General features: G+C 42.3%; 1 long non-coding RNA gene across 1 annotated transcript; it reads left to right on the top strand.

Annotated features, from left to right (window-relative positions):
* The first annotated feature begins 1,762 nt into the window (after positions 1–1,762).
* LOC141372036 (uncharacterized) lies at positions 1,763–6,126 on the top strand. Its single transcript, XR_012377373.1, has 2 exons — positions 1,763–1,873; positions 5,910–6,126. It is a non-coding gene; the product is annotated as an uncharacterized lncRNA (long non-coding RNA).
* Positions 6,127–6,343: the final 217 nt, after the last annotated feature.

Here is a 6,343-nt window from a genome sequence, read left to right as displayed (position 1 = left end):
TCTAGAGTCCAGGTGATTCATTTGCCCATGCCAGACTGTGTTGGAGAGCTCCTAGCCTAAGTCCTCCTGATGTTCTGGGGACCTGATCACCCTGTGCTTTGCAGGGATGGTGTCCTCATGATCTCAGGGTGCTTGTGTTCAGCCTGGTGTCCAAGCGATTCTTGTGCCCAGTGCTTGGCTATGTTGGAGGGCTCCTCTTCAGAGGACTCTCCCTCAGCCTGGTGTCAAGCGTCCTCTTTTGGGCAGTGTAGAGCTCGGTTGGAGGTTTCATATTCTCGAGACTCCCAGGAGGCCTGGTTTTCTGAGGATTCAGTTGCGCTGTTCTTTGTTGCATTGGTGGGCATGCACTTGGCCCAGGGTCTTGATGATTCCTTTGCCTTGTACAAAGCTGAGATGGAGGGCCCATGGTCCTAAGGCTCCTGGTCACCCTTCTGTGCAGATGACTTGATTGCCTTGTGCCAAGCTTGGTCAGAGGGGGTTTGGTCAAAAGCCTCCTGGCAAGTCTGGTTTTCTGGGGACTTGACTGCCCTATGTCTCTCCCACAAGTAGACAACAAAAAGAAATAAAAGGCATCCAAAAGAGGATGAAGTAAAATTTTCACTGTTTGCAGATGACATGGTACTCTATACAGAAAACCCTGATGATCCCAGCAAATGACTACTAGAACTGATCAAGGAATTCAGGAAATTCTCAGGGTACAATATCAAGGTGCAGAAATCTGTTGCATTTGTATACGCTACAAATGATGCAGGAGAAAGAAAAATTAAGAAAATAATGTTATTTGCTATTGCACTCAAAATAATAAGATACCTAAGAATAAACCTAACCAAAGAAGTGAAAGACTTGTACTCTGAGATTTGATGAGCACCCACATCCACCCTCTATTAGCTGTTGCCCTTTGGCTTTGTAGTTCAGCCTCTCTGAGCTTCAGTCTGCTCATTAACAGGAATAATGCATGGGCCACCTACCTCAGAGCACCATATGGGTTCACGTTAAAGACACATGTGTAGATGTTTCCTGAAAGGTAACCCAGCTCATCATTCAGTTCAAGGCTCCTACACTGAAGGCTTCTTCTGTCCTGAGAGCTGGTATACCTTTCCAGGTGTTTCTGGGCACCTCAGTTCACACCTGGGCCCAAGTTCTCAGCTTTCAGATACCCTCTGACCTTACAAAATTTTCCCCAACATTGAGAAAATCAGATTGTGCAAAAGCTACTTTGTGGTAAATTTCTTTTACATGAACTTAAAACATCTTATGTTTCTAAGACCTGAGACAGGGATTAAATCTAATACCTACAGCAGTTTGGGACACGAATTAAGTTTAAATTCTGAAGTAGAGTTGTTCAGGTCAGCAGGTATGTGCACTTCCTCCAAAGAAACATCTCCTGTGTGTGGCTCCCAGACCCAGAGACCCCCAACGCTGGTAGGCATCACCCTCAGAAAGCTCCCCTGGTCATCCTGCCTACACCCCGCCAGAGCCACACACCCCCAGCCCCTTTCCTGTTTGGCTTTGCCATAGGAGGGCCTTCATGGGAGAGTCTGAGCTAACAACCTCTTGTGCTGATCTTTGTTGACTGCCTGTCTCCCCAGGCAGCGCCGGCTTTGCGTTATTTCCCTGTTTTCCCATGCATCATAATGCATGGCATAAAGTAGGCGCTCAAAAATTATTTGTCACGTGGTGGTCACCCTCCCCCTCATAAAGCACCTTTTTATTCCCCTGCCCAGCCCAGCCTTCTGTGGGCCACACAGATGCAGTACCTGCCCTGTGGGATGCCTATCTATGGCTTCCCACCTGACCCAAGCTAAGAGCACTGCCTGTGACTTTCAAGAATAAAAACAACATCCTCAGAAGGGAGCAGCTGGATTACAGCTGAGTCTGGGAAACCTTGTTTGTCTCAGTGTGAAATAGTCCAAGCAGGTCCAAGACAGCTCTAGAGAAAGACTTGATAAGACCCTGTGTGAAGTAATGAATGTGCTCTGTGTATGTGTTTTGGGGTGGGGATAATGGTGCGCAGAGCAGAAGAGAAGAAATGCCTGAATTCTAAATGAATGGGAAGGACAGTCAGAAGAAGGGTGACCCATCCCTTTACTGTCAAGTAGAGGAATCATGGTTTGGTAGACAGCTTTGACCCAGGCCATGCACGGCTGCAGGCCATAAGGTGCGTTCGCCTGCAGAGTGAAGAGTCTCTTCAGCTCTGTCCCTTGCTAGGATGAGATGCAGGGCAGGGTGGCACCGTGTGGTTGGGGATGCATGCTGTGCACCCAGAGTTCTAACCCTCGTTTCCCCACTGAGTGGGCAGACAAGCCCATCAAGCTTACCATCTTTAGAATGGGGGTGATCATAGCATTATAATGGACTTAAACAGTGTCTGGTAGGGGCACATGGGTGGTTCCATTGGTTAAGCGTCTGCCTTTGGCCCAGGTCATAATCCCAGGATTCTGGGATCGAGTCCCACATCGGGCTCCCTGCTCAGCAGGGAGTCTGCTTCTCCCTCTGCCTCTGCTCCTCCCCCCAACCCCGCTCATGCACTTGTGCACTCTCTCTCTCAAGTAAATGAAGTCTTAAAAAAAAAAAAAAACAGCATCTGGTATATAGTAAGTGCTCAATAAATGTTAGCTATTATTCTGTGATTCTATGACAGAGAGGGATTTTCCTATAAGTAAGAGAAAGAAAGGATTGAGTTTTAATTTTTATGAAATCATTTAAGGAAAAATATCCAATGAAGTTATCTTCAGGGTACTTTGGCACTCAAAAGTTATCACCAGGAAGAAGAATTACAATTATAATTCTGTACTATTTTAAGAGTATAATTGTGTATTTTTTTTGAAAAAATGTTTTGTGGAAGTGCCAAGTCAATAGGCCATGAACTGAACTTGAGTTCAAGGGTCCCCTAGTTTTCCTTATGGGTTCCTCAGAAAAACTACAGAAAACGTCATTGGGGTTCAGTCCCCTAGGGCACCACGCTGGGTAATAGAGTGAGCATTTAGTTCTCAAACTGGTATTCGTGTATCCAGAGACTGCGATCTCCTGAGACCCTGGCCCAGAGGGTTTTGGTGGCCAGCGATGTGGGCAGAATACAACCTCTCCCCAAAGCACAATGTTTAAGTAAGCGTTGGTGGGGTGGGGCGACGGCAACGAACAAGGGAAACAGATACTAGCAGAGTTTCTCAAAAGCTCTGCAACTTTTTTTTAAGAGTTATTCTTTTGAGAGAGAGAGAGAGTGTAAGAGCTCAAGCAGAGGGAGGGACAGAGAGAGAGAATCTCCAGCAGACCCTCCATGGGGCACGGAGCTCCACGCGGGGCTTGGCTCCATCCCACAGCCCCAAGAACGTGACCTAAGCCGAAACCAAGAGTTGGACGCTCAGCCAACTGAGCCATCCAGGAGCCCCTGGAACTAATTTTTTTAAATAATATTTTGAGGCGAAATTCACATACAATAAACCATTTCAGAGCAAACAATTCAGTGGCATTTAGTACAATTCCCAGTGTTGTGCAACCACCAGCTCTGCGTAGTTCCAGAACCTCTCTGTGCCCCACAGTAAAATCCCACACCCATGTAACAGCTTTTCCCCATTCCACCCCCTCTCAGCCCCTGGAACCGCCAGTCTGCTGTCTTTATGGATTTGTGTGCTCTGAATATTCCACATAAGTGGAACCACGGGGTGTGTGACTGTTTTATTGTGCTGAAATACATACAACACACAGTATACGTTCAAACCATCCATCCTTACAGCCCCTTCCATCCTGTGACTCTGAAACTCTGTCACTATTACACAGTGACTCCGACTCTCCCCCCAACCCCTGACTGCCAACACTTTACGTCCTGTCCTCATGGGTGTGACTACACCAAGGGCCTCATATAGTTAGAATCACGCAGTATTTGTCTTTTTGGGATTGGTTTATTTAACTTACCGTAAAGTCCTCAAGATTTTATCCATGTTGTAGTATGTGTCAGAAATTTCTTCCTTTTTAAGGCCAAATATTATTCCATTGCGTGGATATACCACTATTTGTGTATCCATTTTTCTGTTGATGGACATTTGTACTGTTTCCATCTTTTGGCTTTTGCAAATAGTGCTGCTATGAGCATGTGTTTACAAGTTTTTGTGTGTGCAATATTTTCATTTCTTGAGTATATACCTAAGAGTAGAATCTCAGGTTCATATGGTAATTCTATGTTTAACTGTTTAATGAGCCACCAAACTGTTTTCCACAGTAGCTGAACCACTTTACATTCCCACCGGTAATGTATGAGGGTTCCAATTTTTCCACACCCTTACCAACAGTTGTTATTTTCTTTTTCTTTAATTATTATAGTCATTCTAATGAGTATGAAGTGATATTTCATTGTAGTTTTGGTGTGCATTTCCCTAATGACTACTGATGTTGAGAATCTTTTTGCATATTTGTTGAAAAAAAAGTCTATTCAAGTTCTTTGCCCATTTTTAAATTGGGCTGTTTATATTTTTGTTGTTGTGTCCTAAGAGTTCTTTATATATTCTGGATATTAGACTCCTCAGATATATGATTTGCAAATATTTTGTTCCTTTTGCTTTCTTGATAGTGTCCTTTGATGCACAAAATTTTTATTTTTAATGAAGTTAAATTTATATATTTTTTGTTGTTCATGCTTTTGGTATCATATCTAAGAAATTGTTGCCATCTGCAAGATCGTGAAGGTTTACCTTTATGTTTTCTTCTATGAGTTTTATTATTTTTGTACTTATACTCATATCATTGATCCATTGTAGTTAATTTTTGTGTATGATGTGAGATAGGGAGCCAACTTTCCTCTTTTGTATGGGGATATCCACTTTTACCAGCAGCATTTGTTGAAGAAATCATTTTTTCCTTATTGAATAGTCTTGGAACCCAGGTTGAAAGCCAATTGGCTGTAGTTGTATAGGTTTATTTCCGGATCTTCAATCCTTTTCTGTTGGTCTGTATGTCTGTCTTTATGCTAGAATCACAGTTTTAATTACTGTAGTTTTGTAGTGGGTTTTGAAATCAGGAAGTGTGAGTCCTCCAACTTTGTTCTTCTTCTTTAAATTTTTTTATTGTTATGTTAGTCACCACACATTACATCATTAGTTTTTTTTACTTTAAATTTTTTGTTATGTTAATCACCATACATCATTAGTTGGATGTACTGTTCCATGATTCATTGTTTGTGCATAACACCCAGTGCTCCACGCAGAACATGCCCTCTTTAATACCCATCAGCAGGCTAACCCATCCCCCCACCCCCTCCCCTCTAGAACCCTCAGTTTGTTTTTCAGAGTCCATCGTCTCTCATGGTTCATCTGCCCCCCCGATTTACTCCCCTTCATTCTTCCCCTCCTGCTATCTTCTTTTTTTTTCCTTAACATATATTGCATTATTTGTTTCAGAGTTACAGATCTGTTGATTGCTTTGGGAATTATGGACACTTTCACAGTATTAATTATTCCAGTCCATGAGCATAGTACGTATTTCCATTTGCTTGTGTCATCTTTAGTTAGTTTGTTTGTTGGTTGGTTGGTTTTTAATCAAGGTCTGTTAGTTTTCAGAGTACAAGTCTTTCATTTCTTTGGTTAAATTTATCCCTAAAGTATTTTATTATTTTTGGTACATTCGTAAATGGGATTTTTTTCTAAATTTCTCTTGCTGCCACTTTGTTATGGGTGTTCATATTCTTAAACTAATTCTTGCTTCAGTTATGGAAGGTTGGGTGTTTTGAGTATTTTGTCTATTTCATATAGGTTGTCCCATTTATTGGTGTAAAGTTGGGTATGATATCCCCTAGAAGGCTTTCCAGGGCTAAAAGGATCTATAGTGATGCTTCCCTTTTTATTCCTGATATTGGTAATGTGCATTTTCTTTGCTTTATTCTTTTCTTTTAAGATTTTATTTATTTATTTGACAGAGAGCGAGAGAGCACAAGCAGGGCGAGCAGCAGAGGGAGAGGGAGATGCAGCCTCCCCACAGAGCAGGGAACCTGATGCGGGGGATCCCAGGACCATGGGATCATGACCTGAGCCAAAGTCAGACGCTTAACCGACTGAACCACCCAGGCACCCCTCTTTGTTTTATTCTTGTTCATGTCTTGTAAGGGTTTAATATTTAAAAATTACTTCAAAGAACCAACTTTTGGCTTTGTTAATACTTTCTTTATTTCTGTTTTCAGTTTCATTGATTTCTGCTTTTCCGTTCTTCTACTCTGGGTTAAATTTATAACTTTTCACAACAGAAGCTTAAATCACTTATTATAAACCTTTCTGAGAAGTTTTCAAATACATGCATTGAGAACAATAAATTTTCCTCGTGACTGCTCTATTTGCATCCTGCCATTTCCTGCATATTG

This window comes from Callorhinus ursinus, unplaced genomic scaffold, assembly GCF_003265705.2.
Source record: "Callorhinus ursinus isolate GAN/ISIS: 27379988/994484 unplaced genomic scaffold, GSC_fseal_2.0 scaffold409, whole genome shotgun sequence".
In the NCBI taxonomy this organism is placed as follows: domain Eukaryota; kingdom Metazoa; phylum Chordata; class Mammalia; order Carnivora; family Otariidae; genus Callorhinus; species Callorhinus ursinus.
The sequence above is the reverse complement of the archived record's forward strand: the minus strand, read 5'-3'. Positions and strand labels throughout refer to the sequence as shown.